This window comes from Eleutherodactylus coqui, chromosome 11, assembly GCF_035609145.1.
Source record: "Eleutherodactylus coqui strain aEleCoq1 chromosome 11, aEleCoq1.hap1, whole genome shotgun sequence".
NCBI lineage: Eukaryota > Metazoa > Chordata > Amphibia > Anura > Eleutherodactylidae > Eleutherodactylus > Eleutherodactylus coqui.
The window spans coordinates 88,986,689-88,997,479 of record NC_089847.1 but is presented as its reverse complement, the minus strand read 5'-3'; the positions used below and the strand labels follow the sequence as shown (position 1 = coordinate 88,997,479).

At 40.5% G+C, this 10,791-nt stretch overlaps 1 long non-coding RNA gene across 1 annotated transcript; it reads left to right on the top strand.

Annotated features, from left to right (window-relative positions):
* Positions 1–2,403: 2,403 nt before the first annotated feature.
* Positions 2,404–10,187, top strand: LOC136582795 (uncharacterized). Its single transcript, XR_010787221.1, has 3 exons — positions 2,404–2,437; positions 9,504–9,680; positions 10,037–10,187. It is a non-coding gene; the product is annotated as an uncharacterized lncRNA (long non-coding RNA).
* The last annotated feature ends 604 nt before the right edge of the window (positions 10,188–10,791 follow it).

Here is a 10,791-nt window from a genome sequence, read left to right as displayed (position 1 = left end):
CTGGCTGCGTATGAATTAGGACTACTACCCCCAGCAAAGCCGCAGTACACTCAGGACGGTCACAGGCAGCCCAAATAGAATGTTTTTTCCCAAATTTTTTTGGTAAATCCCACTGCCTATATACACAGTATATCTCTTTCACTGTCCCTGGCTCACCACTACTGGCCCTGGACTATGTAAAATTACTGCAGACTGAGGACGCAATGCTCTGCACGGCCGATATACAAAAAAAAAAATGTGCAACACTGCAAAAAGCAGCCTCAACAGTACTGCACACGGTCAGATGTGGCCCTAAGAAGGACCGTTGGGGTTCTTGAAGCCTAAAATAACTCCTAACACTCTCCCTATAGCATCTTCAGCAAGACAGCACTTTCCCTGAACTATGTCAGAATGCATCTGTGGCGAGCCGCGGGAGGGGCCGATTTATATACTCGGGTGACACCTGATCTCGCCAGCCACTCACTGCAGGGGGGTGGTATAGGGCTTGAACGTCGCAGGGGGAAGTTGTAATGCCTTCCCTGTCTTTCTATTGGCCAGAAAAGCGCGCTAACGTCTCAGAGATGAAAGTGAAAGTAACTCGAACATCGCGTGGTGCTCGCCTCTAGTAACGAGCATCTCGAACACGCTAATACTCGAACGAGTATCAAGCTCAGACGAGTACGTTCGCTCATCTCTATTCATTACTCGAAATGAGCTCTGGAGCATTACGAAAAGTTTGACTCGAGTAACGAGCACCCAAGCATTTTGGTACTCGCTCATCTCTATCCGTGACCTCTTCAGGCTTCTCTTATGATCATCTGCTTCCTCTTTTCCCCTTAAGTCTGATAACTTTGGTTTCTTGCATTGAGTCTTGTCTTGCCATAATTTCTCCAGAACATAACAACACTTGGTCATTGTGGTTCTCAAACAGACAACTGCAGATCTGGAGTGCATTAATGACAGTGAAATATGAAGTAGTATCCCAAAAGGGAGGATGGAGTACTGGAATGACACACTGTGGAAAATAAGAAACTGCAGGACTTTTGACTGGGGGTGAGTGGGATATAGGTCTTACAAAAAAATCCTTAATTCAGCGACTATTTTAACATACATATCTCATAGCAAATAGTTTTTCTGTCCAGAATACCCCTTTAAAGTTGGAATCTAGTTAGATTAAAGGGGCTGTGCCATGAGAGAATTTTAAAGTAGGTGATAAAAGTCTGATTGGTGGGGGCTCAATGCTAAGACCACCACAATTCTGGAGAACTGGGGTCCCACATCTCCCTCTTCTGTCACTGTGGGGACGAGTCTACCACCTGCAGTCACATCAGATTGAATGCAGCGATGGCCGCAAACTCTCATAGAGATGAATGGGAATGCACATACATGTAAAGCCTTCTAAAAATAGTCAAAGTGGCTATGTGCACAGTAACTTCCCCAAAGGACACCCAAGGAATGGGGGACCAGGTGAGTAGGAAAAGAGGGCGCCTGGACTCCATGTCACCTGAATTGTAAGCACCATAACTAGTTTATGGTAGTCATAGTCGATGACAGTGGCCCTTTAAAGTTCATCAAAAGAGAATGGATGGGAAAACAGACACCAGGCCTTTCTGTCCTAGATACCAAAATCCAGAACTTTAATAACAGGCCCATTTTGATCTTTGCTATAGCACTCTATCAATTTTATGGCAAGACTTACATACATTATACATATTGGTATAGACATTCCCACAACATGGACTAACACTGTCTCCAGAGCAGCACCGGTCCTCTGGAACGCACTACCAAAGGCTACCCGAGCAATCCAGGACTCGCAGAGCTTCAGGCGTGCTCTAAAAACGCACCTCTTCAGGGAGGCATACCACATTCCCTAAACAAAACCCTCTGTACGCCGCCTGATAACATGCTCCCTGACCTACTGACTGCAATCCCTGCTAGCCATCATAAACCGCTCCTGCAGTCATACAGTTTCTGCAGTCTCACGGCCAAATATCTGACCATTGTCTGTGTATAGAATCCCTCACTCTCCACCTCGCCATACCATGCACATCTCCAGCCCCTTTACCTTCTGTATCACCCCACTATTCGTAGTATGTAAGCTCGTTGGAGCAGGACCCTCACCTCCATTGTTTCCATCAACTGATTACTATGTAACCGTGGTTCTGTAATGTTTGTACTTTTGTCTTTCTGTATCCCCCCTGTCTATGTAAGCGCTGCGGAATATGTTGGCGCTATACAAATAAAGTTTATTATTCAAATTCTGCAGGAATTCTCTATTTCAGAAACAGTCATTGGAAATCACCGCTTTCTGACCACTAGGTGGCGCACACACTCTATACATCGTCTTTTAACTCTCTGGATTTCCTTGGTTTTCCAAATAAATGAAACAATTGTTACAATTTATGGCTTTCTTTATTTTCCATACTGGATACAAGTAGTAACAGCCTGATGCTGTCTGGTAAGAGGGGAATACAGTAGTAGCAGTGGGAAGAGTAGAGTAGGGGGGTTGTACAGCGTTACTGATCAGGGGGATCAGCACACTTGGGGGAGGATCAGCACACAACAGATAGGAGCTGAGCTATCTCTGACTTACACACCTCCGTAGATAAGTAGTTCACCTGCCATCCAGGACCTGAGAGGGGCGAGTCTACACTGATTCCATGATGGATGCTCTGGAGATGTCTTCTCCTTCCAGGACTGACTCTTCAGAATAGATCAGCTCATCCCTGCACATAACTAAAGGCATGTCCATCTTCCTGGATGGAAGTATGAATGGAGTTCTGTGTCGGAATCCTCATCTATCTAGAAGATACCAGGATGCAAGCAATTGTCTATTTATTGTGAATAATACAACTTTTATCTGCAGGAGTTACAGCAAGGTGTCAATCCAGCATCTTGTGGAGCAAAGTCCTCACTTAGTAATAAGAAGGACTAATGGATCAGGATAGATAGATAGATAGATAGATAGATAGATAGATAGATAGATAGATAGATAGATAGATAGATAGATAGATAGATAGATAGATAGATAGATAGGAGATAGATAGATAGATAGATAGATAGATAGACAATATCTTTTTCATGTTTGTTCTGTTATATATTATGTTGTGTTTTTGAGAAATACAGATGCTACAATTTTAGCAGAACTATCACCGGACATTTTATATTAACCCCTTCATGACATGGCCTATTTTGGGCTTAAGGACGCAAGGATTTTTGGCGTATTTTCTTCTCCATTTATCAAAAGCCATAATTTTTTTACTTTTCCGTCGACGCGGCCGTGTAAGGGCTTGTTTTTTGCGCGGCAAACTGTAGTTTGTATCGGCGGCATTTTTGGATACATTAACTATATTGTAAAACTTTTTTTTTTTTTAATGATAGCAGGGAGAGAAAATGCATCAATTCTGCCATAGATTTTTTTTAACAGCGTTAATCATGCAGCATAAATGACACAATCCATTTTTTCTGCGGGTCGGTACGGTTACAACGATACCAAAATTCTTACATTTTTTTTAGGTTTTTCCACTTTTCTGCAATAAAAACCCTTTTTTTGGAAATCTTTTTTTTTTCTCTAAATCGCTGCATTTTTGATTTTTTGATGTACGGAGCTCTATGAGGGCTTATTTTTTGCGAGACAAGCTGTAGTTTTTATTGGTACCATTTTGGGGTACATACGGTTTTTTGATCAGTTTTATTGTGTTTTTAGTGAGGTAAAATGCTAAAAAATTAGAATTTTTCCTCAGTTTTTTAGTGTTTTTTTACGCTTTTTTCCGTGCACAGTCAAAAGCATGTGCAACATATTGTACGCGTCGTTACGGACGCGACAATACAAAATATGTGGGGGTTTTAATTTTTTTACTTTTTTTATGCTAATCTGAGAAAAAGCATTAAAAAAGGGTTTTTTAAACTTTTTTTTTACATTTTTTAAATTAATTTTTTTAATCTTTTTTTTTTTTTACAATATTTGTGCCCCCCTGGAGGACTTTCACCACAGCCCTGATGATCGCTGTGATAAGGCATGGTAGGGCTACTGCCCTGCCTTATTGCTTATACAGCGATCTCAGGCACTGGCAACAGGCCGGGCTCTCGCGATAACATCGCAAGAGCCGGCCGAAGACACAGAGGAAGCTTTTGCCTCCAATACCGACAACCCTTTAAAGTAGAAGCATAGTTAAGCATCCAGTATAACAGATGAAGAATGCAGCTACAAACAGCTTAACGCTCAATTCACACCAAGTATGGGATAACTTGTTGATCGGTGGGGATCTCACGGCTAACACATGTGACAAGCAGGACTACAGGTAATTATGGTTACCCCTTTGTGATCTCACCTTGCAGTAACGAGGTTGGGTTTCGAGCTACCCTTAGGGGAGAAAACGGTAGAGCCATGTGACAAGGTTATCTCTCTACCATGCTGTCTCCTCGGCTGAGGGTCTGCTCCTCAGACACTGTGCTAGGGCATTACCATCAACCCCTTTGAAACTAATGCAGTGCCAACCACGTATGCTTGGTAAGCGCTTCTTTCACAATGACCTCATTGTGCGGGTGGTGGGTTGGGGGGAAGAAACCCCCACAGTGACAGGCAGAGCAGGAAACGGGAGTCCCATTCTCATTCCGGGAGGGGGGTTTAAGCAGTGAGATACTCACTTATCAGCAAGCTATTCCCTATCCTGCTGATAGGGGATCACATGTAAGACCAGCTTCACATGGGCGTATTTACTTTGTGTATTTGCACGATGCGTGTAGCATTTTTGCACACACCTATGTGCATTTTACTATATTTTTCATGCGCGCATGCCCTGCGTAATTACATGCGCGATATGCAAGCAAGCATGCTGTCTTTAATTTCAAAGGTCAATTAAGATTAATATGTAATACACACCAAAAAAAAATGAATAAAAAAGAAAAATGTAAAAAAAATTTAAAAAAACCTTTTTTTATGCTTTTTCTCATATTAGCATAAAAAAGGTAAAGAAAAATTAAAACCTCACATATTTGGTATTGTCACGTCCGTAACAACACGTAAAATAAGCTGCACATGCTTTTGACTGTGCAGGGAAAAAAGCGTTAAAAAAAAACACTAAAAAGCTGAGGCAAAATGCAAATTTTTAGCATTTTGCCTCCCTAAAAACGCAATAAAAGTAATCAAATAAGCCATATGTACCCCAAAATTGTACCAATAAAAAGGACAGCTTGACGCGCAAAAAATAAGCCCTCATAGAGCTCTGTACATAGAAAAATAAAAAAGTTACAGGACTTTGAATATAGCGATTTGGAAAAAAAAAAGATTTCCAAAAAAAGTGTTTTTATTGCAGAAAAGTGGAAAAACCTAAAAAAAGTAAGAATTTTGGTATCGCTGTAACCATACTGACCCGCAGAAAAAATATATTGTGTCATTTATGCTGCATGATTAATGCTGTAAAAAAATCTATGTCAGAATTGATGCATTTTCTCTCCCTGCTATCATTAAAAAAAAATAATGAAAGTTTTACAATATAGTCAATGTACCCAAAAATGGTGCCGATAAAAACTACAGTTCGCTACGCAAAAAACAAGCCCTTATACGGCCGCGTCGACGGAAAAATCAAAAAGTTATGACTTTTGAAAAATTGTGAAGAAAATCCGTCAAAAATCGTTGCGTCCTTAATCCCAAAGTAGGCCATGTCCTTAAGGCCTCATGTCCACGGGGAAAATCGGGCCCGCTACGGATTCTACATGTAGAATCCGTAGCGGGTCCCTCCTGCCCCGCGGACATGAGCGCTGAAAATAAGAATTTATAAGAATTTACCTATCCGTAGCGGGCGGGGAAGCTCTGCTCTTCCTCACGGCCGGATCTTCTTTTTCGGCCGGCGGATGAATTCCTCACGCCGGCGGCACGTCGCCGGCACGTCGTCGACGTGCCGCGCGCATGCGCCGGGCACATCCGCCGAGCCGAAGCAAGGGAGATGCGGCCGTGAGGAAGAGAAGACCTTCCCGGCCCGCTGCGGGTGAGTAAATTCTTTTAAATTCCTATTTTACTTTTCCCGCGGATCCGGACGGCTTCCATAGGCTTCAATAGAAGCCCGCGGGAGCCGTCCCCGCGGGAGACCCGCACGAAAATGGAGCATGGTCCAGATTTTTTCATGCTCCATTTTTTTTTAAATCACTTTTATTGACGATCCGCGGGTATTTATCTACCCGCGGGTGGTCAATGCATCCCTATGGGGTGCGGATCCGCGCGCGGGAGAAGAGTTAAAATCCGCTGCGGATTTTAATTCTTATTTTGCCCGTGGACATGAGCCCTAAGGGGTTAAAAGTATTTTGCAGGGTATGCGTTTCTTTAACTGGGAACTCCAGGGGAACACAATTAGGGCAAAACCACATGAGCTATTATGCTCGCTGCTATGGATATGAGATAGATAGATAGATATGATATAGATAGATGGATTGATAGATAAGTATGAGATAAACAGATAGATACTGTAGATAGGAGACAGATAAGTAGATAGATAGATGTCAGACGGATAGATAGATATGAGATAGATAGATATGAGATAGAGAGATAGATAGATAGATAGATAGATAGATAGATAGATAGATAGATAGATAGATAGATAGGCAGATGAATACCAAGATAGATAATTACCATGGATAGATAGATACCGTAGATAGATAGATAGACAGATAGATAGATAGATAGATAGATAGATATGAGGTAGGTAGATAGATAGATAGATAGATAGATAGATAGATAGATAGATAGATAGATAGATATGAGATGAGTAGATAGATAGATAGATAGACAGACAGATAGATAGATAGATAGATAGATAGATAGATAGATAGATAGATAGATGGATAGATAGATAGATAGATAGATAGATAGATAGATAGATAGATAGATAGATAGATAGATAGATAGATAGATAGATAGATAGATAGATATATGCCGTGAATAGACAGATATGGGATAGATAGATAAATAGATATGGTATACATAGATAGATATGAGACAGACAGATAGATAGATATATAGATAGATATGAGATAGACGGATAGATAGGAGACAGATAAATAGACAGATAGGTAGATTGATAAATAGATATTAGATCGATAGATACCGTAGATAGATAGATGCCTGAATAGACAGATATGGGATAGATAGATATATAGATATGGTATAGATATATAGATATAAGACAGACAGATAGATAGATATGAGATAGACAAATAGATAGGAGACAGATAAATACACAGATAGGTAGATTGATAAATAGATATTAGATCGATAGATATGGGATAGAGAGATAGAAGATAGATAGATATGAAATAGATGGATAGACTGATAGAGGCGGCTCCCCATCGTTCCTCACAGTACAGTTTGTTATTTTCAATGTTTTTGTCGCTAAGTGATGACGCAGGTACCTGCAGCCCATACGTAAACTCAATTGTGTATGGGCTGCAGGTCGGATGGCCTCCACTGACTTCCATGAAGGCCGTCCGTGGCAAAATAGAACGTTACGGTTTCTTTCCTATCACATAATACGCAATTCATATTCAAATGTGTGAATGAACAAAGCTAAAGTACATGGCTTTCAATGCCTGCACAATTCGACTCCGTCCGTCCGAACCTGGACTAATACGCAGCACCAAGCTGACATTTAGGACTCCTTCATATGGGCAATTTTGTGAGCAGAAAATGGGTAGAAGGAACTGCAACTATTAAAACCCATAGGTAGTGTGTGGGGGTTGTGGGCACGCAGCAAATGTGATTAATTGCGCACTTGCTGCATGCTCCTGCGCGACAGATACGCACACGGAAAAAGCTGGTGTGAGAGAGCCCCAATGCAGGTGACGGAGGTCTGGGATTCTCAGGCTTGCAGTTCACAGCTCCATAGCAGCTCCGTGTTGTGACTGCAGCTGATTATTGCTACAATGTTACACCTTGCAGCAGGCAGAGTTCTAAGAACATAACAGAATTGTTACTTTACGGGCTACAAGGATTTACTAAAGCAGGCTGGTTTTCAATAAAAATATTGCTGGCACAATCTAAGTCCTCCATGATTTGCTGCAGACTGCGCTATTTTACTGTCCAAAAGATGGAAATCTGAAGAAATGGAAGCAAACGGGAGCCTTTCTGTTTACTGGCCTTTTTTATAGACTAGATAGATGAAATAGAGATAGAGATAGATAGAAAGAGATGAATAGGTATAAGATAGATAGATAGATAGATAGATAGATAGATAGATAGATAGATAGATACGAGACAGTTGAATACATAGATAGATAGATAGGAGATAGATAGATATATAGATAGATATGAGATAGATAGATAGATAGATAGATAGATATGAGATAGATAGATAGATAGATAGATAGATAGATAGATAGATAGATAGATAGATAGATAGATAGATAGATAGATATGGAGATAGATAGATATGAGATAGATAGATAGATAGATAGATAGATAGATGGATAGATAGATATGAGATAGATAGATAGATAGATAGATAGATAGATAGATAGATAGTAGATATGAGATATAGATAGATAGATATGAGATAGATAGATAGATAGATAGATGTGGGATAGATAGATAGATAGATATGAGATAGATAGATAGATAGATAGATAGATATGAGATAGATAGATAAATATGGAGATAGATAGATATGAGATAGATAGATAGATATGAGATATAGATAGATAGATAGATAGATAGATAGATAGATATGAGATAGATAGATGTGGGATAGATAGATAGATAGATATGAGATAGATAGATAGATAGATAGATAGATAGTTATGAGATAGTTAGATAGATAGATAGATATGAGATAGATAGATAGATAGATAGATAGATAGATAGATATGAGATAGATAGATAGATATGAAATAGATATGAGATAGATAGATAAAAATAGACCAATTCAATTTGTATATATTTATTAAAAGCGACAAAGTTAGGAAATTGCACACTTGTAGAGCTCTTGAGTGGGCATAACAATGGAGAACTCTTACAAATTACCCCATTTTGAAAACTAGACGAAATCATCTAGCGGTGTACTGCATACTTTGACCCCACAGTTTTTGAATGAATCTAGGCAAAGCAGAAGGAAGTAATGATCGTTTTCTTTTTTTTTTGCAATTGTCATTTTAAAAACTGTTTTTTTGTACAGCACACATATAAATGAAGACTTTCACCCCAAAATGGATACCCCTGTTTGTCCTATGTTCAGAAACATACCCATTGTGGCCCTAATATTATGTCTGCATGCACAACGGGGCCCAAACCGAAAGGAGCAGCCTGTGGTTTTCAGAACAGAAAGTTTTAAACCCCACTTCAAACTCGTTGAGCCCTTGAGCAGCCCCACAAATGACCCCCTTTTGAAAACTAGACCGCTTAACGAATTCATCTCGGGATGTACTGCATATTTTGACATCACCTTTTTTGAATTAATCTCTGCAAAGTAAAAGGGAACAAATTATGATTGTCACTTTTTCACATTTGTGTCATTTTAAAAACAGTTTTTTTTGTACAGCACACATATAAATGAAGACTTTCACCCCAAAGTGGATACCCCTGTTTATCAAGTGTTCAAAAACATACCCATTGTTGCCCCAATCTACTGACAGGGCACATCGCTAGGCCTGTAATGGAGGGAACACTCATTGGATTTCATGGCACAACTCAATAAATCAGCGAAACAACTACAGAGGTGAGATATAGGATAACTGGACATAAAAGTACAATTAGAACACGCAAATTGGACCTTCAGGTGGCTAAACACTTTGTTGATACAGGACACTCCATTAGCCAATTGAAATATTGTGTCATTGATTCAGTACTTCTCAAATTGGGGGAGGGGGGGGGCAGAGAGAGAAATGTAAAGCTACTTGAGATGAAGTGGATCTTTGAATTGGATGCACTGCAGCCCAGTGGTCTTAATTTGGTTTACAACCCGCTACCTCTCCTTTAGTACATAGGATTTTTGTAATGTTCTTCCTTTTTTCTCTTTTTATGCATATTGAGATATTTTTATGGTAATACCTACTGTATGTTTGTTTTTTTCAGAGGATCCATGAACTGGTGAAACTTTGGTGTTCAGCCAAATTATTTGCGAAGTTTTGGAGTATTGGTTATTGCCTAAGCTTGGTCCTGCCGTGGTTTGTCCTGTGCCTCCTTTATGTATGGCTCAAGAATATATCTAATAAAGAGATTCTGTGCATGCAAAGTTCTTTTCCTGTCATTGTCTCTAAAACACATTACATCATATCGGCCATACTATGGAGGGGGGCAATGGCTTGTTTGCATTGAGAGAGAATGTCTGATATATCTGACGAGCTATCCCACTGATATGCCCTATACACATCTGATGGACAGTGGGGTGGATCTAGTTGACATATATCATGTTCAGTGTCAACAGATGATGACCATATATATCATGGTTATATAGTAATGGTGAGATCATAGATCGGATCCATCAGGGTAGCTGAAATTACTCACCCGCCTTCTCCGGGGTCTTCTGCGGTGACGGAGTCCTCCCGGACCCAGTGCTCTTTTGCGCATGCGCGCCAGACGGATGACGTCATGCGCATGCGCAGAAGCCCGGGAGCCCCTGGCAAATTCAAAATCTCCTGGCTCCCGGCTCCTGAAGGTAGCCGGGAACCAGGAGATGTTACCGGGGAGCACGGTAAGCGGTCCCCGGCCCCGTGATCGCCGCTATCCAATGGATAGCGGCGATCACAAAAAAGTTTGAAAAAGTAAAAAAAAAAGTACAAGTTTCACCTCCCCTCATGGAACCGATCCATGAGGGGAGGTGAAAATAC